This window comes from Panthera uncia, assembly GCF_023721935.1.
Source record: "Panthera uncia isolate 11264 chromosome C1 unlocalized genomic scaffold, Puncia_PCG_1.0 HiC_scaffold_3, whole genome shotgun sequence".
Classification (NCBI taxonomy): domain Eukaryota; kingdom Metazoa; phylum Chordata; class Mammalia; order Carnivora; family Felidae; genus Panthera; species Panthera uncia.
The window spans coordinates 80,080,750-80,101,304 of NW_026057584.1; the positions used below are offsets into that span (position 1 = coordinate 80,080,750).

The 20,555-nt window shown below is 41.4% G+C and overlaps 1 protein-coding gene across 1 annotated transcript in view; it reads right to left on the reverse strand.

Annotated features, from left to right (window-relative positions):
- Positions 1–19,162, reverse strand: part of LYPD6 (LY6/PLAUR domain containing 6) — a 124,626-nt gene extending 105,464 nt beyond the window's left edge. Inside the window, exon 1 of the mRNA XM_049615663.1 lies at positions 19,036–19,162. The gene's annotated coding sequence lies outside the window, so the exon portion shown is untranslated. The remainder of the gene's footprint in view (positions 1–19,035) is intronic.
- Positions 19,163–20,555: the final 1,393 nt, after the last annotated feature.

Here is a 20,555-nt window from a genome sequence, read left to right on the forward strand (position 1 = left end):
TTGTTAGTTTTCTTCTTCCATGTACACACTTTTTTCCTCCTCATTTAGATGGCAAGTGAAGCATAGTCCCTGGCACACAAGCTCCATTTAGTTTTACGAGACAGAGTGGCAGGACGACCACAGAAATATCAATCAACACATCTTTTTAAACGCCTTTCTCCACAATGGGGACCTCTTCCACTACGGGAGGTGGACAGCTCACCACAGCCGCTGGAAGGCTGCGAGTATGTCAAACGTCTTCAGATGTAAGAACTGATTTTTGAGAGGCAAAAGGCCTCCTTTTTCTGTCTTCTACCCCCCACCGGGATCCTGGAGTAAAATTTTAACGTGGCAGACTGCAGAACACCAATGTTCCAGCTGAGAATTCTGAGGCTGAGTCCGTTGTCTGTGCTGGTTGCACAGCTTCCTGAGGCCCCATCTTAGTCATGTTCATATCCTGTGCTATTTACCCCTCTCCTTAACAACCACTGCCCCAGAGCAACATGCCCACTGTTGGTATTTATGTGAAAGCACACTGCAGGACTTCAATAATGCACTCTCAAGTGCAAAAAGATTAATAAAAATCTTGAGTGCTCCTTTTAAACGAGCAGTCCTCCTCAGGGTAAGAAATTGGGTCCCTCACAGAAGTTTTCAAGGCACTGGTAAAATGAGTTTCTCACAATGTTACCTCTAACCTCTACTCCCCAGGCTAATTCTCTTTCACAATCGGTAGTAAAATATTCAAATAGGCTGTGTTTTAATATCTTAGTGAGAAAAGAGTCTTTAAAACCATTACAAATACTTCATCGCATTTAATGTCACTTTACCTTTTTATGTTCCTTCTCCCCACTCTTGTGAAGGACAGGAAGGACACATCTCACAAAGTCCTGTACTATATGCACTCTTTAGCAGTGACCCCAGGTGCAGAATCCCTGCGTGAAAGAAAGACCTGTTTATGGACACTCATAGAGGGGTAGAGACACCCCAGCAAGGGGAGCCTGGGCACCTCCCATTCCATCCTCCAGAAAGCCCAGGACAAACCATCGACTCTACTGTATTGGACAGTGGACGTTAGACACTTGTGGCCACCTAAATTTGAGTTAAATACAATTTAAAATATAGCTCCTTAACCGCATTAGCCACATTTCAAGTACTCAGTAGCCATATGTTGGCCAGTGCAGATGTAGAACATTTGTCACCACAGAAGAGACTAGGAAGTTCTACTAGACAGTGCTAGTGGGCCCAGTGGGCCTCTCAGTGATGGCCACTCTCCAGCCAACACCCGTGGGGCTTGACCAATAAGCTGTCAAGGCCAACTGGAGCTGCACTCTGTACTTTCTTAAAGCCCAAAGAAAAAAATAGGGTATGGAAATGTCATACCTGGTTATGCCAGACAATTAATACCACACTGGTTTAAAGGTATTCTTTAAATAAAGTGAAAAAAAAAAAAAAAGAAATCCATAATTTGCTCTTATCTCAGGGAGTTCTGCCAAAGTCCCCAGCCTTTGCAACTCTGTGAGAAACTTTTATACAGAATAAAAAAGCTGGATTCTCATCTGGATTCTAGTAAAAAGTAGGGGGAGAGGGAACAAGAGGCACAATTTCTCTGTTTTTCTGAACTCAGCATCCTTTGTATTATTTTATGAAGTTCATCTTTGCTCTAATCATCGTTTTGCATGAAAAAAGAATGGGGCTTTTTGCCTTTAGAAAGTAGGACTCCCAAGTTCTAAAGAAAGCATTAAAATACTTCTGTGCCTTAGATTTATCATCAGGCAAGTAAAGTTGTTCAATAATCTGCATCTAGTTAGCACAGCATATAATTGTTTTTTTCAGATTACTAGAATCACCACCTCTCTAAAATCTAAGAACAAGAGAAAGTTGCTAATAAATTTTAAATTTCCCACATAGTTACTTTGGAGAATGTAAAATTATGAGAGTAACTAAATTCAAATTTCAGGCTGCTTTCTGAAACATGAGATGACCCCCTGATAGTCTATAAAGTCTGTGGAACATCTGTTTTGATAACATATGTACTTAAAATTCCCCACATGTCAGTTTCAAGTTACTACAAAATATAAGGCGGCACCAGCTGCAAGGATAAGGAGGAAAAGCTGTTAGCAAAGTGCCAGGAAATGTTCAAGATTTTAATGGGACCAAGTCTCTTTACCATTTGCATATCATCATCCTAGGAAACAGACCAAACAAGAGACTAGAAATCCTACCTCTTCCACTTGTGAGAAAATTCCACCATGATCTTGCTATATTTTCCTTTACTACCTTCCTAGTAAGGAACTATGGTATGTTTAATTCTGGTAACTGTTGTTTTTTTTTTTAATCGAAGCATAATTGACACACAATGTTACCTTAGTTTCAGGTATACAACACAATGTTTATACACACAAAGTTTATAGGTTACGCTATGCTCACCACAAGTGCAGTTACCATCTGTTACCACATGACGCTGTTACTGTCATATTTCATCCCCATGACTTATTCATTCCATAACTGGAAGTCTGTACCTTCCATTCTCTTTCTCCTATTTTGCCCATCTTCCCAGCCCTCTTCGCTCTGGCAACCACCAGTTGTTCTATGTATTTATGGGTCTGTTTTTGCTTTGTTTCGGTTTTTAGATTATACACTTATAAGTGAAATCATATGGTATTTGTCTTTCTTTGTCTGACTTATTTCACTGTGCATAATACATTTAGGTCCATCCATCTCCTCACAAATGGCAATATTTGGCTGAGTAATATTTTTTACGGCTGAGTAATATTCCATTATATATATATGTAATCTATATATTATAATATAATCTATTATATAATATAATATATATAACATATATCGTATCTTCTTTATATATTCATCTATTGATGGACACTTGGGCTGCCTTCACCTTAGCTATTGTAAATAATGCTACAATAAACAGAGGGGTGCTTATATCTTTTCACATTACTATTTTCATTTTCTTTAGGTAAATATTCAGTGGAATTACCAAATCATGTGGTATTTCTATTTTTTATTTTGGGGGGAACCTGGACACTGTTTCCCACAGCGTTGGCACCAATTTACATTCCCACAAACAGTGCATGAGGGTTCTTTTTTCTCCACATCCTCCCCAACATTTGCTGTCTTTTTGATAATAGCCATTGTGACTGGTGTGAGGTAATACCTCATGGTGGTTTTGAATTGATATTTCTGGTATCTTCAACCAAAATTCTCTCCCCTCATTATTTCTACCCCTCCAAATAGTACCCATCTGCAGGGACCAGTTTAATTTTCACACTTTCCATGAAAGTGACTTCATCTCTTCTAGCCTGCAAATTCCTACTTCTTCTGTACCTACAGCAAATAATAAAGGGCCATACAACTGCAACTTAATTGTCCTCCTTCTGCTCTGACACCCTGATCTAACCTCCTCATGTTTGTGGATCTGCTCCCATTTCATGGCTTTTACAGAAATTGTGAAGCTCTCAAAGTTACCTCTCCCCAGAACTCATATCCATATCCCCCCCCCATCTACTTCATATCTCCACTAGAAAGCCTAACACGTATCTCAAGTGTAAGATGTCCAAAGCTTATCTGATCCTTTTCCAAATCTGCTCTTCCCTAGTCTTCCCATCTCAGTAAATGATAGCCCTACCCTTCCAGTTTATCAGCCATCTTTGACTCTGCTCTCTCACGCGTGCCCTGCATCCTGTCCTCAGCAAATCCTACCTCCTGCACACTCTTTCCAGATGGATGAAGCATGCCCCTTTTCACCACCTCCACTGCAACCACATGGATATAAGCCAACATCATCTGGATTATTCCAACCTTGTCCCCCTTCTATTAATTATTCTAACTGTAGCCAGTGGTCTTTTGAATCATACAATTAATCAGGTCATTCTTTAGTGCAAATTCTTCCAATGTCTTAATTTACTCAGTAAGGAAAGAGGAAGGAAGGAAGGAAGGAAGGAAGGAAGGAAGGAAGGAAGGAAGAAGGGAGAAAGAAGAAACGGAGGAAGGAAGACCTTTACAATAACCTCTAAAGCCCTGAATTATGGATGGCCTATCTCTTATGTTTTTGAGCTTTCACTACTCTCTCTCTCTCTGGCTTACTTCACTCCTAGCACCAGTCTTCTTGCTGTTTTGAGAGTGAGGCATGATGCTACTGCAGGACCTTTGTGTTTCTGTCTGGAAGGCTCTTCCTGCAGCAGCCCCCAAGGCCCTTTCCCTTACCCGGCCCAGGTGTTCAGGTGTTCATGAGACCTGCACCATGAGGTCTCCTATGACCACCATGTTTAAAGTTGCCAACTGCCAACGGCTTCCTGTCCACCTCAGACATTCCCTCTTCCCCTCTTTAGTTTCTCCAAAGCACTTAGGACCATCTAACATACTACATATTTTCTTATTTATGACCCCCTGATAGAACGTAACCTTTATGAGGACAGGGATTTACATGAGCCTTATTCACTGCTTTATCAGAGACTTTTGCCTGTTTCAATCACTTCTGTGTTTCCACCTTCAACTATGATAGGCACAAGGTGATTCTCAAATATTTAAAGACAAAGACAGAGAGAAAGTCAGTTCCAAGCTCCATGAGGACAGTTTTCCATGTATACCCTTCTTTTTTATATCCCTGGCTAGCACCCAGAAAAAAAGTACTTGTTGCCTAATTATTGCTATGTTTACATTGGCAAATGTAAAATATTAGGTCACTCAAACGGTTGGACATGTTAAATGTACACAGTGGTGATGCACTATTAAAAGAAGTAACTATTTTTAAAAGATTTCAAAGCTATTTAAACTTAAGCTCATAATCTCTATTCAAGTATGAACAATCCTCACAATCACCAAGAAGAGACAGATTCTTAAGCGCTGCCAAAGAAAGATACAAATACCTGCCCAAAAAAGAGAGGAAAGGAAGCCTCGATACTATCTATCATTTACTGGGTGAATTACAGCAAATATAACTTCAATGCCAAGCCCCAAAACAAGTCGTTTGGGGATTTTGGCCACTAGGTTAGTTATTAAAATGGACAGGTGCTTTTAATAAATCAACAACACTTTGCCAAGCAGTGATAATGATGATGGCCTAGACAAACTGCTATGAAACACTGGGGTAATGCAATAGAGAAAGGAAGAGCCCTTCCCCCCACCCCATCTACAAAGAGAAGGGTGTACATCCGTCATCTCCCAAACAGATAGTCTTTAAACAAGGGAGACTTACTAGTCAATACGTCTAAGAAATGGCTCAACCTTTCTACACATGCAGAGCGTTGCCTATAAAACATCAACAGTCAACTACAGACCAAATACACACTAGATTCTTTTTCACATAAGATAATTTGAAGACTATGCAGAAAGCTTTATGGAAATCCTTCATCCATAAAATGATTGAGCGTCCCAAAAGGGGAATGCCATAACATGCCAAAACAAATCCTACCTAGTTTTTTGTGGCACTTAGGTTCAGGCCCATACAGAGCATCTCTTTCCCACGTGAAAGGACCCACGTCTCTTCCAAAGTTCACTGAGCTGCTGCAGCACAGAAACAACTGCGGGGATATATCTCTTCTGCTTTATAAATTCTGTACAAAAAATTCTAAGTAGAGTTATTTTATCTGTGGATACTTTTTTTTTTTAAAAAAAGGAAAATAAACATTAAACACTAGCATCATATTTGCGGGTTAAAATATCCACCTTTGATTGTTAAGAAAAATAGTGTTGTATGTCAGGTCATGAGTCCACGATGGCTTGGAAGTGGTGATGATTACAGGAAGCACCATTCATTAACCAATCTGTTCGTTTATTCAGCAAATACTGACTGAGTAGGGAGAGCCTCTGCTCATCAAATACCTACCGAGTATCTATCCACTTTGTGCCAGGCCTTGCGGTGAGTGATGAACTAAGGCACCGCACATATGTTTAAGGGTACAGGAAAGATGGCCTCTAAAAGATGAAGCTGAATTCAAAAACTGGAGCACAGTGTGCTCTGGAATCCTCAAGACAATTCAAGGTGAGGAAGGAACCACAAGACCTCCGAATTGAGCCAATGTTATAATATGTCTCTTGTCACTTGGAAAAAGAAATGCTTAGCAATTGTCCACCAAATATCAAAATTCAATTTAGAGTTAAAAATACAATTAAATTGGGGTGAAAAAATATAATTAAATGGGGGTGCCTGGATGACTCAGTTGGTTAAGGGTCCGATTTCAGCTCAGGTCATGATCTCATGGTTCATGAGTTCGAGCCCCGTGTCGGGCTGTGGGCTGACAGCTCAGAGCCTGGATCCTGCTTTGGATTCTGTGTCTCCCTCTCTCTCCCTGTCCCTCCCCTGCTCATGCTCTATCTCTCTCTCTCTCAAAAATAGATAAACATGAATATATATATATATATATTATATATATATATAATATATATAATATATACAATTAAATGTGTGCAACTAATTCCAATTTTTTAGACAAGCATAACTAAATAGGAATATTGATGTTTTATTAGACACATGCTTGAGTTCGAATAACAGTTCTGTTATTTGAGCCTTTTGACAAAGGCTCTTAAGAATTTAGAATGGTGGAAAACAGATAACTAAAACTTAGAAATAGACATACAAATTTAATTTAACAGTAAAGTGAAATTGGTATCAGATTTTGGCTTTTGTATCCTAACATTACCTAATAAATTATTTCTTTAAAAACATGAAAAGAGCCAAACTCATAGGCCACTATAAATTGTCGGCTGTAGATTGTCTTGTAGATTACCTACTACAGAGATCCAGAATAGCCTAACTTCAGAGAATTCACAAAGTGCAAGGATTACAATATGAAAAACAGCCAGTGTGAATCTTTACTTTTCCTTTGAACCCAAGAGATTACAGATGGCCACCCTGTATTCCTCCACCCCTTACAACCTCTGCAAGCGGAACTATTTCAGTAGGAAAAGGCAAAATCCAGACCCAGCCATACTATCCCCCTGGACATCTATAAGGGCTTCCACTCTCTCCTGAGACACTATGGCTTTTTACCAGCTCCTCATCAAGCAAAGGGTGAATCTGGCAGGAGCCAAATAAAAAAACAAAAAAGCCAAGACTGGTATTGGGGGCCAAGGTGAGATAAACCTCTTCTATAATCCTGAAGATGAAGGGAAGAACTGTTCACATTTTGTATACATTCAATATTTGTCTTTTCATCTTGATGTTTCAGCTCTGTGATTAATTGCGCTGCTTGGCTCAGAATGCCTCTGTCAGAATAAAATCTGGGTCTTTTGCAAATTGTTCTTTTCTGAAATGTTATCCCCTCTATTAGCATAAATGTTTCAGTGTTTTGTTAGGGGTGTGGGGGGCAGTGGGTGTGCTTGGCGAAGTTGTTATTCGTGTTTTGACTGCCTGTGAATTTATGCAGTCTAAAATTTAAACCTACAAGGGAAAATGCACACCTTGCAGGTTTGGACTCTCTCAGCATGCTCTTCTCTTAAAGTAGATGCAGGGATTTTCTAACAGAGTACATTTTTGATCAATAGGTTTATACACAACACACAAACTCTTCTAGATGAGAGGCAAGGGGCTAGCTAGAAAAGAAACAGAAGAGAGACAAACTATTGAATTATAGATTCACAGAATTTAAAACCCAGAAGAAACTCAGACATCAGCTAATCCAATATTTTGTGTTGTACAGAACACTACACTGACCATCAGGATGCACCTTCAAAGGGGGTGCTATTTTCAAGCAGTTTTGGGCTTCACTGAGTAGTACACCTCCTTTCAGATATTTAGAGTGACTATTCAGTTACCAAAAGTCCTGTAATGTAAACATATATATATATATATATATATATATATATATATATTATTTAACCCATTGTTTCCCAAACATATTGAACCATCATCCCCTTTTTTCTGCCTTTAACATTCCACAGAACTGGTGTTTCTTCTTGCAGATCCTGTCCTAGAAGTGCTGATCTCATCATACAATGATTTTCCAGATGAAGAAACGGACATTCAAAATTAACTCATTTGGCCAAAAACCTGGAATTAGTTAGTGGTTGATAATTCAGAAAATAGCATGACTGGAGTTTGGATAAATAAGCAGAGATCCCAACAACTTTCCTTTCCACCCATACCTCACTACAAAATAGTTGCCTCTCCTGAGTCCCTGCCTCACTCTCCTCAGACTCCTACATTCCCTCAACTTCTACTTATCTACTTGACCAATGAGCACCTCTTAACTGGCTCAGATTCATTCGTTAGTAAGTGCATCCTTTCCCCATGGGAAGCCTTTTAACAATGACTTACCAGGCAGTGGCTTTAATGGAGGCCATGGCAGGAATAGGACAGATAATTTAAAGCAATAGAGCTTTGTGTTTCTCCTCAACTTTATATATGTTTATTGCAGGGATTTCCCAGGGAGGTCTGGAATCAGACAGGATAGGGAAAGTTTTCTCAAACTGATCATAAAGTAGATGATCCTCTCCTTAACTGTTAAGTCCTCTGGTTCCATCTTCTCTGCACTCTTTTCCATTTTCCACATCCAACCTTATTCAGTACACGGTTTCTCCTGGAGAGATGGGAAACCCTCATGCAATGTCAGAGTGGGCCAGAAGCCACAGGAAATGAGTTTACCCACTTGCCTGCAACGCCCTTTAGGTGCTACGTAGCACTCTGCATTTCCTTATTTTGTTTAGTCTAACTGGAAACTACCTCTCCTGCAAAGGTCTTTCCTAGATAGTTCCCAAGGCGAGAAAACAGTACCCCTACACAATGTATCTTTCTTTGAAATGCTATTCCACTATAGCTATGTATTGTCCTTCATTTAGAAAGTTGAGCCTCTAAATAGCTTTGGTGGGAAAATGTCTTTTGCATCATGTTGATCATCACTCGCCAGGCTTGGCTATACCAAAGAACGACACTGGCAACAGTGGAAGATGAACCCTGAGTTGTTTCTCAGAACTGGGTGGAGTGGATGTCGATTCTGCCATATCTCACCTGGTGCTTCTTAAAACAACACTTTAACTCAGCTGGCTGTGATTCCAATCTATGACAATGGAAGAGGAAGAACATTGGCCATTAGAGATTAAATCTTGCCTTGTCTCGGTCTCCATTTAAAAAGTGCCAGTCCTCACTATGTATGTTCCTCTCTTCTATGAGAAGGGGGCCATATGGGAGATGGCTCATGAAAGAGTTTTTCAATAGCATAGAAAGATTTTGTGTATCTTCACCTATATATAGCAAGTCTGATATATTGCCCTCTATTTTATTCTACCAGAATAAGGATCACATTGAACACATGCTATATACATAGTTAGGCAGCCACCATGTGACCTAGAGAAAAACAATACTATTGAGGTAGTAAGAAATTACATATGAATAATAAATCTGGGTGACAGGAAGAAGAATGATTATTTTCTTCCTTCAACTTTTCTGTTGTTTTTGTTTAACAGAAATTATCTATGCACCTTAAAAAGCATAGTACAGCTTAGCATGGAAGTGTGAAGCAAGCCAGTTTTTATTTCCACCGGTGAAGATGGCATACCTCATTTCCCCAAGTCCTAGGTCATGGTGACTAATGACTTACAGTCTGTTCTGTATAAACCTCAATACTAGAGGGTATTTCTAGAAAACAAAAGCAGGGGAGTGTCTCTGAAGAGAACAGTCAGTTTATGGGATTTGTTCTTCATGGATATCCAGAGATTAAATTAGGTGGTACTTGTTATAAACAACTAAAACTATCCTTTCCATCTAAACCAATCTTTCAGGGCACCTGGGTGGCTCAGTTGGTTATGCATCTGACTTCAGTTCAGGTCATGATCTCGTGGTTCGCGAGTTCAAGCCCCACATTGGGCTCTGTCTCTCAGACAGCTCAGAGCCTGAGGCCTGGTTTGGGTTCTGGGTCTCCCTCTCTCTCTGCCCCTCCCCTGCTCACACTCTGTCAATCTTCCTCTCTCTCAAAAATAAATAAACATTAAAAATAAATAAATTAAGATAAATAAACTGATCTTTTGTGCTGCTCCCATCATGATCCCCACAGCTTTTTCTCTATGAAAGTGCTAATTCTATTCAACATGTTTATTGAGGTATTACTCTATACAAGACACTATGCTCACACTAGCATTCAAGAAAAATAAGACATTATGTAAATAATAAACTAAATGTGAGAAACACGTCAGTAAAAAAAAAAAAAAAATACAAGCCTAAATAAAAGAGTAACATTTTTACTGATGGGAGGAGAATCAGGAGAAAAGGTTTCTGGGGGGAGGTTGCACTTTAACAAGGCCTCGAAAGATAAAAAGGATTGTCCATTGGGAAGTAATGGCTGTAAGGACACTCCTGACCAAGGACGTGTCTGACCAAGAGTCAGAACTGCTGCAAAAGTTTTTGGGAATTCACTCAGTTGAGTGATTAGGAACATGAATTAAAAGAATTTCATAAAAGAAATTCTTCTATGAAGTTATACATAAAAGAAAACCATGTACTTCTAATACCTGTCCTTTGATCTTCTATGGAAAGATACTACATAAGTGCAGAATATTACTTCTATTAAAGCCAGTATTTTTAAGTGGTAATATTTTTAGAACACTTGAAAGTGGGGTTTTTTCCTCTTCAAGATAGAAATATTGTAAGAAATTAAATGTATTCTGCATGAATAATCAAGTCAAAGAACAGTGAAGATCTACAGAGCGAGAAAAGAACAAATTCCAGGGAGATGCGCTAGATCTTTTAAATTATTTATTATAGATCTCATGCTCTTAGAAGCCAAGAACTCTGTTTCACTTAGTTTGGTCTAAATACCAACATTTTGCCACTTTCAGTTGTTCAAAGCTATTTTATTAGATCAGCATTAATGAGTAGTTTTAAATGTCAAAAAATACATATTGGTGCCTACTCATCTCGGAGCTTAAAGTTTAATTGGTGCAGCCCCTTGGTTTTATAGTTGAGGCAAATGAAGGCCAGACGGTGGGTGACTAACTTGCTAAAGGTCACCCCGCTAGTTCACAGCAACCAGTTAAACTGGAAGAGACTAAATAACTTGCCCAAGGTCACACAGTTGGCAATGAGTGGGCAGAATTACAACACAGGAGAACTTGGCCTCTAACCTTTACACTGCACTGCTCCTCTGCCAGTGGAAAATTAGCATAATCCTGCACAAGTAGGTAGGGTCCTGTAGATGAAAAGCCATACAAACAAAAAGTAGAGAGTAATAAATGCTATTATTATAAGTGCAACTAAGTGTATACATTATCTAAATTGCTTTAATGACATAAAGGAACCAGTATTTCTAGATGTCTCGATGGAAACTTAATATGTACATTTTCTAACTTATTGTACAATTCAGTACTGAAAAGGGAAAAATGAGATGAGAATAATGTAATCCTTATTTCTCCTGCTTCTTGAGCGTAAAAACATTAAGGAATATATTTTTGAAAATGGTCACCCAAAATCCTGCCACCCAAACACAATAACCATATTGTTAATCACTTAGGATGCTTAAAGAGACTTGCTTTGATAATTCAGATAACAATCCAATCTTCATTTTCTTTTTCATGGCAGAGACAGTAGGACAATCCTGGGTTTAAGAACTCTTACATCTATGGCCTCTGACAGGTCTATCAGAAGACGAAGATTCCACAGCCAGTACTGCTGTGTCCCCTAATAACCTATTATGTAGTAATCACTCACACACACACCTATATGTTTCTTAAATCTACTTTTGATTTTAGCCTGCATGCCCCCTTGGCAAGACAGAGAGTGAGGATGGGCAGGTGAAAGGGCAGGGCAGGGACAGCAATATTATAAAGTCCTTGGGCTTATTACTTTCTGCCCCAAATCCCTTGCTTTCAAATGCCAACACATGTTTTCTAGTTCTAATTTTCCACTCTCATGAGAAATGACCAAAGTATGCTCTATGTGTAAATGTGTGCATGAGAATCTGACTTCCAGTATCCATCTAGCCCTTCTTCTGTAGCAACCTGAGAAGGGTAAAAAAGTCAACGAAGTTACTAGTTATGGTAACTAGTCACCAGTTATAACTGTGACCTCTAATTGGCAGACTGAGTGAAAACTAGAATAACCTGATGCAGAAATGATACTTGCAGTATCCCTGACCACGGCGATTCTGGAAACTGTTTACATCCTTTATGGAATCCTGGGAGCTTTGTCTATACAGTTGTTATAAGAAGATGCCAGCTCCAGGGGGCATGAGGCCTCTAGGCCAAGATGGCTCCCACGCCTGTCCAATGTGACCCTCATCTCCTCATACCTGAGGAGTGCTCCCTGGGCGGTTGCAAGGGCTCCCACAAAGGAATGCCTGATGGCAAGTCATGGTTCCTGTCCTATGGTCTTCTGGTTACACTGGTGCCATGGGTGACCAGTGGTAGTCCTGCAGTCAGATTAGTTGAATCTTTTATTTTATTTTATTTTTTTAGTTTTTTGTTAACATTTATTCACTTTTGAGAGACAGAGTATGAGCGGAGGAGGCGCAGAGAGAGAGGAAGACACAGAATCCGAAGCAGTCTCCAGGCTCTGAGCTGTCAGCACAGAGCCAGATGCGGGGTTCGAACTCACGGACCGTGAGATCATGACCTGAGCCGAAGTCGGACGCTCCAGCAACTGAGCCACCCAGGTGCCCCAGATTAGTTGAATCTAAGGAGATATTCTAGTAGACATTACAGTAACTTCATAATATACAGACAAGGGTCTTATCCCTTGGGGCTTTTTCTTTCCTGGAAGAGTTATTCTCTTTATATTCCGTCATCAGATACTAGCTACCTTCCGCAAGGACTCATTCACAATCCTGGACACTGATTTGATCATTTGAGTGTTCATATCTGGTTCCTTCATATCTATCTTTCTTGAGGAATGACAATAAGAGTTGCATGCAGTGACATATATACGATATTTTACACAATAACAAGATACAATAATCTGTTCTTCCACTAAGATTCTGACAAACCGGGTATATTATTATCTTAACAACAGCAACTTATCAAGCTGACATTGGCATAGAATATACATTGACTCCCAGGTTTCTTCTAGGGATCTAGTATTAGGTTCAGTTATGAATATTTAATAGTTTGTGGCATATATTTTTCTCCTGCAAAGATTATAGCTTACCAGAAAGGGGCAGAGCACACTGGGATCATATACCCTGGGGTCCAAATTGAGGAAGGAAGATGGTGATCCCAAGTCTACGCCTGACAGAAAGGTAAAATCTAGAGCCAATGAAAGAAACAAAACCCTAGTCCAAAAACACAGGAACAAAATGAAATGAGATGGAATCAAGGAGTAGGATTTGGATCAAAAGTTGAGAATAAGCCCAGAGGATCCTAGTTAACCAACCCAGACCATTTTTGTGGCCCAGGGGTTGTGTAGTACAAGGAGTGTCAGGATGACTTATAGATCATATAAGGTCATATGACCTGAATGAATCACATGACCTCAAAGAACAAAGTGGGCCTTAGGATCTCTTCTTATTTACAATTTCTGTGAGTCTATTGGAGTTTTCATCCATTTCATTCAATTCAAACATTGAGCGTGTTTATTGGGAGACTGCCATGTGCCAGGCCAATTGTGGAGTCCAAAGGGAAAGAAACAGACTTGGTCCCTGTCCTCATGGGGCTTACAGTCTACAAAGGAGTCAGCAATGCTTCTGATAGGTTGGTTCTTCATATCCTGATAGTTATGGCAAAAATGGAATGAATCTCTTTCAAGTTCACAGTTCTCACTCCCTAAAAGAGAGCACCAGTGCTCTTCAGCCACACTTTTTCCTAATAGTAAATACAAGGAAGTTATTTACACACGCTGTATATACAGATAATTCAGGGCAAAATTTGCAACTACAGATTTCCGAAGAAACAGATATGATCATCAAACAAGCCTTTCTTACAGTAAAACAGTATGAAATCTGAGGTTATAACACTACATTATATTTTCAGAGCACTTTTTCTCATAAGAGCAATGCATGTTCATTGTAGAAAATTTGGAAAACAATGGGGTAAAAGAAGACAATAAAAACATTTGCAATCCCATACTACCCAGAGATAGTCGCTGTTAATGTGGTAATGCATTACTTTCTATCCAGATAGATGAACAAATAAGTAGCAAGGATGTATATAAACTTACTCAACAACACATTTTCAAAAAATGGTGTCACACTAGCACAGAGTTTTATATCCCCCCCTCCCCCTTCTCTTAATATTGACTTTAACTTGGTAGATACACTTTTCTTTAGACGGCTGAGAGAATATTATCTGGCTCTGTTGACTACTGATGGGAATAGAATTTAAAACCATCTCCTATAAATGTGCTTGGGATTGCTTTCCCCAAGTACACTTATCTTCAATCTTCCATTTTGCCTTTAATCTTCTATTATTTTTCTTCCCACTTAGGTTGTCTTTTACGTTATTCCTATGGTTCAACTTTATCAGCTTGATTTTTACTTACTCATAAGAACTACATGCCATCTGTGAACATTTATAAAAGTTTAAATAAAATCATCCCCAAACTACTTCCTGGAAGAGCCCATTTGTCTATGCAGAGAACTATCTATTTATCTTCACTCTGTTTCTTATTTCTTGGCCAGACAAAAAAGGTCATGAATTGGGAGGGAACTGGGATTTGAAATCTAGCTAGGCTTTTTCAAAGTTTAAAAATATTACATTTTCTGTAACACTGTAGCCACATACTTCCTCCTTTAATTTGAATACAATCCTCCCCCTTTCTGCGAAATATGTTGTATTTGATATAATCTGTGTTAGCTTTGAATACTGATCTCCAATTGTCCGTGAGGACACAGATCTGGTTCAAGGACTCCAGGGTCCTCCCTGAAACCCTCCTCCTGACAGGAACCCTAGGGATACCAGCCAATGCCCCAGAGAGCTGTCACTTACACAACGGAGTTTCTCCATCACACTCGGGTAATGGCCACCTGGTCTTAGTGATTTATCTGTGTCTAGTCTGTTGATTAGGTCTGGATATCCTGAGCACTTATTTTCTCTATTTCCTGCAATGTGATTATTGCTTGAGAAAGCCTGGGTGTAAGAATATTACTCAGCAAAAGGTGAAGCAAAGAATTCATTTCCACTATGTTCTCTTTTTATCTCTGAGTATATGTTTGGTACAATGTAAGCCAACTGCTTCTACAATTCTCATTTCACAGTATTTAAGAGTCTTTGGCTATTGTTTTAGGAATCTATTGCAAGGATTTTTTTTTTCAAGTTCATTTTGGCTGTCTCATTTTTGTGTGCCTGGGATCTGTCACCCTTTGTGAGTTCAATTCAATAATCTGACCCGTCAAAAAATTCTTTCTCATTATATATATCTAAGTAAGAATTATTTTTTCTTTATTTTCTTCCTATGTATTCAATGTTTCAAATAGCTTGAATACAAGACCTTTATTTTCCTTATCGTAAGTTCGTGTAAGGAAATCCATATACTTACTCCCCACTTTCTAATAGCTAATTTAATTTTTAAGTATTTATTTCCATTTTTTCTTCTTCCATGTCTGCACTGAATTATCTTTAGAGAACTGATTATATTTGACGTCTTTCTTTGGAGTTCTCTCTCTCTCATTATAATATCAAATTGAATTGAATTGAAATATATATATTCATCATTATGTGTTCCAATATGCACTACATCTCCTAGGTACTCAGTGAACATTTCCAGAGTGAACGTATGATACCAATAGCTAACAATCATGGGGCATTTCCTGGGTGTCATATTCCACACTAAGCATTTTACACGTATCACGTCATTAATTCTCAGGCACTAGACTGCAAACATAATTGGCAAGGAGTCTGTCCATGTATCCCTAGCATCTGGAGCAGTGCTGGCACTTAGTAGGTGCTCACTAAATATTGCCACATGAACAAACTGAAAAGCTGCATGAGGTAGGCATCATTGTTTTTTTTTTTTTTTTTTTATTTTTTTTTTTTTCTACATTTTTTATTTATTTTTGGGACAGAGAGAGACAGAGCATGAACGGGGGAGGGGCAGAGAGAGAGGGAGACACAGAATCGGAAACAGGCTCCAGGCTCCGAGCCATCAGCCCAGAGCCCGACGCGGGGCTCGAACTCACGGACCGCGAGATCGTGACCTGGCTGAAGTCGGACGCTCAACCGCCACCCAGGCGCCCCGACATCATTGTTATTCATGCTCTACACATAAGAAAACTTATGTATTTTCTTATGTGTCTCTCCAAAGCACACAGAGGTTCAATCACTTTCTGAAGTCCTACCACAATTAGTATATGTGAAGCCGGGACTTGATTCCAAAGCCTGCACACTTAACTAGGAATTATTACTAGTCAACTCATTACCTACCTACATTAATGCAAACAAAATTAATTCTATTTATCTTAAGAAATATTATGCAATGTCACAAATAAACATTGTGTGCAATAATTTTCCAAGAAAATATTTGCAAATGATGGGGTTTTAATAAATAATCAGATAGGCAGTAGATATCTGTATGCTCCTTAATGCTAACTATGCAAGTAAAAACAGGATTTCTCTCTAATCAATATCTTCTGTTGCATTTGTACACTTGTTAATGACGATTTCAGGACTTTTTGATAAATGGGTATTTGTTGTTGTTTTTTTCCTGAGTGATTCTGGGTTTATATAAGTAATCTGTTTTGTCAATTCTTTTTAACATAAGAATGGCACTAATGAAATAATCATTTATTAGTACCTCCTTGTAATTGTCTATAGAGCTTATGAGTAGTTCCTGCTTATAAAGGGGGAGACTTACATATTTCTGTCACTGTTACAAGCATCTCTGTCACTACCAGCCCTTGATTTTCCTGAAACCCTATCATTAGGACATCATTCTTTAGGGTTTTGTTTACTTGTATATTTAATAACTCATTAACAAAAATAATATACCCCTTTGAAAAAGGACAGTTCCTTAAAAACATTATTAGCTTTCTCCTTAAATCCTCATCACCCTACATCCTAGTGGGAGTTAAATGATATTTAGCAGAGAGCAAAGCTTTTTGGGAATGGTACATACTGGTCCCGAAGCCACAGGTTGAATAGTAAAAAGAAGTGCAGAAATTGAAAGTAGGAAAACACTGAACATATAGTCCACATGAAGGAAGGACGGGAGGGAGAGAGCAAAGGAGGTAAAAAAAAAAGAAAGAAAGAAAGAAAGAAAAAGGAAAAGGAAAAGAAAAAGAAAAAGAAAAAACTTGGCTCGAACTCTACTAATTCACCTTGGGAAAAAATCATAATCTCCAAGAGCCTTATGGATCCCCCCTGTAAAATGGGGGTGACAAAAATGTGACTTCCTCACAGACACTTTAATAGGACATCACAATGTGCCATGTAAACTGTATAGCATGATGCGATACACGAGATTTTTTTTTACTTGATATTATTTGCCTGTAATCAGCCCCATTCTGTAATATAAACATTCATTTTAAAAACATTGTCAACAGCTTTAAAATATAGGCCCATGAATCCTATCTCCCTTTTTTGCTCTAGAAACATTTCTGATGTTGTTAACCCAAAGAACCATTCACAATTTTTAACAGGCTTTGTGTACCTACAAGCTCAGAAAGCTTACTGTGTGCTCTGAGGACTAGAGTTCTGTAAAACCTCTGTTTAAACAGGACCTGTTTTTAAGTCCTGTTTCAGTCTGGTGCCTTTGGTCAAGGTGGAAACTAAAATTGAAAACAGATAGATGTTTTACATTTAAATGGGTTTAACATAAATGTGCATTAAGCCATTTCATGGACGATTGCACAAATATCTTTCGCAAACTTGGTACACGTGAGCACATATACAGTAACCATTAATGTCTTCCAGAGAAATAAGGTGCAGATCCAAAATTTTAAGCAGCTATCTTGAGTCCTCTCACTCGAAAGAAAATGTAATGGCTTTAAGGGAATTGCTCTAATAATATCATGGCATCTGCAATGGCTGGCCAGAGCAGAGCAGAACAGAGTATATGTCACCATAGTTCAATTTAACAAGAAATAAGCTTCTCCCTGGGGAATCTAAACTCCCTAGTCTCCCACAAAGAAAATTGAATTTTGGAGGTCACACTTTGGGTAGGTTACCAGAGGGAGAAGCTTAACATTCTTTTTGAGATATGCTCTGGGAGGTCAATGCCATTCCACCACCAAATCGCTACCAAAGATCTCCTCCCGCCTCAACCCCCCTCCCAAAATTATACAAGCCCTTGTAGTTCCCTAGGAAATGGCAAATGATTGTGGCACTTAAGATGCCTGAGACCACGCCGGATGTCATCATATTGAAACACCAAGTTTTGTACGGGCGAAGTGATGAGAGGGGTGGATACTGGGGGCAGGGTGTGGGGAGGGGAGGAGAGCTAGTGAGACTGTGGTGTGGGGCAGAACGAGTCAGACAGACCCACAGATAGAGCGCTTTAGGCTAAAAATTCACTGTTTAGCCAAATGTAAATCAACCGAACTGCTGTTACCAGAGAGAAAAACACATCGCCAAGTCAAGCCCAGGCGAAGCCCGGGCTCCGTGGGTGGACGGCCCCCTCGCCTAGTCGCCCGGGTGGGTGGTCGGAGGGCCTGGCGAATTCCCGCAATGGCTGGAGGCGCCCCAGCTTACTGCATCCTGGGCAGTGGCCCTGGGTGGGCGCAGCCAGGCCATGGACCCCCCACCCCCACCCCCCGCAGCAACATGTGGGGCGCTGCCACTCCGCCGCCCAGGAACTCCCTCCGGCTGGAGTTCCTGGTGGACGCACACTTGGCCCAGAGAAGGTGCTGAATTACTCCTGGGAGAGATTCCTCCAGCGTTGAACTTGGCAGCTCCTGACATTTCCATCCCACCCTCTGTGAGCCAGCGCTACACACACGCACACACACGCCCCTCTAGACCTGCGCGCAGTGCTGGCTGCCCACTCGGGGACAGAACACCGGAGCGGGATGCAGAGGCGAGCACCCCAACTCCCTCGGCCTCGGGAAGGGGGTTGGGTGTCCTAGCCCTGGGTAGTTCCAGGGACTAAGCCCACTCCCTGGTTGGCCCAGAACCCGCAGTAGTTAGAGCCGCTGGCACCAACCCAGTCTCCTTTTGTGCTCTCCCGGGAAGCCCGCCTCTACTCACCCGGGCTGCGCGCGGATTCCGGCCGCCAGCGGCAGCCCGCTGCCCCATCCCACGAACACTGCGGCGCCCCCAGAGTGTGCAATGCGGAGCCCCGCCAGCGCGCGGCCGGAGCCGGGGAGTGCGGGGAGGGAGCGAGGGAGGGAGGGAGGAGGAAGGAGAGAGAACGCGGCGAGGAGGGGCGGGGGTCGGCGGGGGGCGCGCGCGCCACTCCCACTCGCGCCGGGCACTCGCCTTCGCCTGCAGCCCTGGCCGGCCAGCCCTGCCTCGCGGGCCGCGGGACCAATCAGCGCGCGCGGGGGGAGCCGAGCCCTCCACGGGGCGCGCTCATTGGCCCGGCGCGCTCGACCCAACTCCGGGAGAGTCGGCCTGAGAGCCAAGTCTGCAAACTCCAGCCGGCAGGAGCAGACCGCCCGGCGCAGGTGGGGCGCCCCGCTCCGCGCTCTGGCGGGCAGGGGGAGTCGCCGAGTTCTACCGACTGAACGCAGAGGATTTGAGACGTGCCCTTGAAGCCCCTTCCCAGTGAGCGTTCCAAACAACCTGAGCGTTGCTTAGGTTGCACCGATTTCTTCCTGTGAGCGACCCCCTGCGCGGCTCGGCTCGCCTCACCCTCACCCTGGCTAGCAGTTGAGTGATGGAAAGCCTGGCAGTGTGAAATGGCCCCAGCTAAAACTTACTCCTGGACATCCTCGCGAAAGCCGCAGCACCTAAGAGCTGAAAAGCAAGTCGCGCTCTGGTTGAGGGCAGACCTAGACCGCTTGACGTTTGCAAGAAAAAACAATACTGCGGGGTGTAGGATGGAGCGGTGGGAGAGAGAGCCTGGGAGGCAGGTCTTCGTGAGAAAGTGGGAATCTAGTTGTGAGTTTTGGTAGGCAAAATTCTCCCACCCTCTGCCAAACCCCCCTCCCAGGTAAAGTTATCCCCCCCGACCCCCTGCCAATCTCTCGGAGGTATTAATTTTTCTCTTCCTTGTTGTAAATCAGGTTTCACTCTCCTGAACTTTTCAATCCAAAGCCTCAAAGTGGAAAGAGAGCACGACCTTACCCTCCTCCCCTCTTAGCAAGGCTGGGGCTGGGGGGTGGGGGTGGGGTTGAGAGAAGGTCCCAGGAAGGTCTCCCACTTCTGCCCAGGATACCTGGCCTCCAAGACTACCTTAGCTGTAGGGCCCGCTCCAGGGGCCACATTTGCCCATCTATGAGGCCCCTCTTCTCCGTGGACTTTCTATTTTTCAAGCTTCTTTTCAGGTGGGCCTGCTCTGAATCTTCCTGCTTCTGCTCTTCCCATAATCTACTCCCCCTCAACATATCGGAGCCCAGTATCTTTCTTAAAAAACTTCCATCCCTTTCCTTCTATTTGTAAGGGATTTGGATAAGATATTTTTGATTAACAGCTCCTGGACCTCAGAAAATTCTTCTCTTACTTAGTGTCTGTGCACAGGTTTACACAAGCTCAGGGTTCCGGTGGGCAAAAATAATTAGCACTCCTTTAGAACCTCTGCACACACCAGGTGATCATTGCCCTGC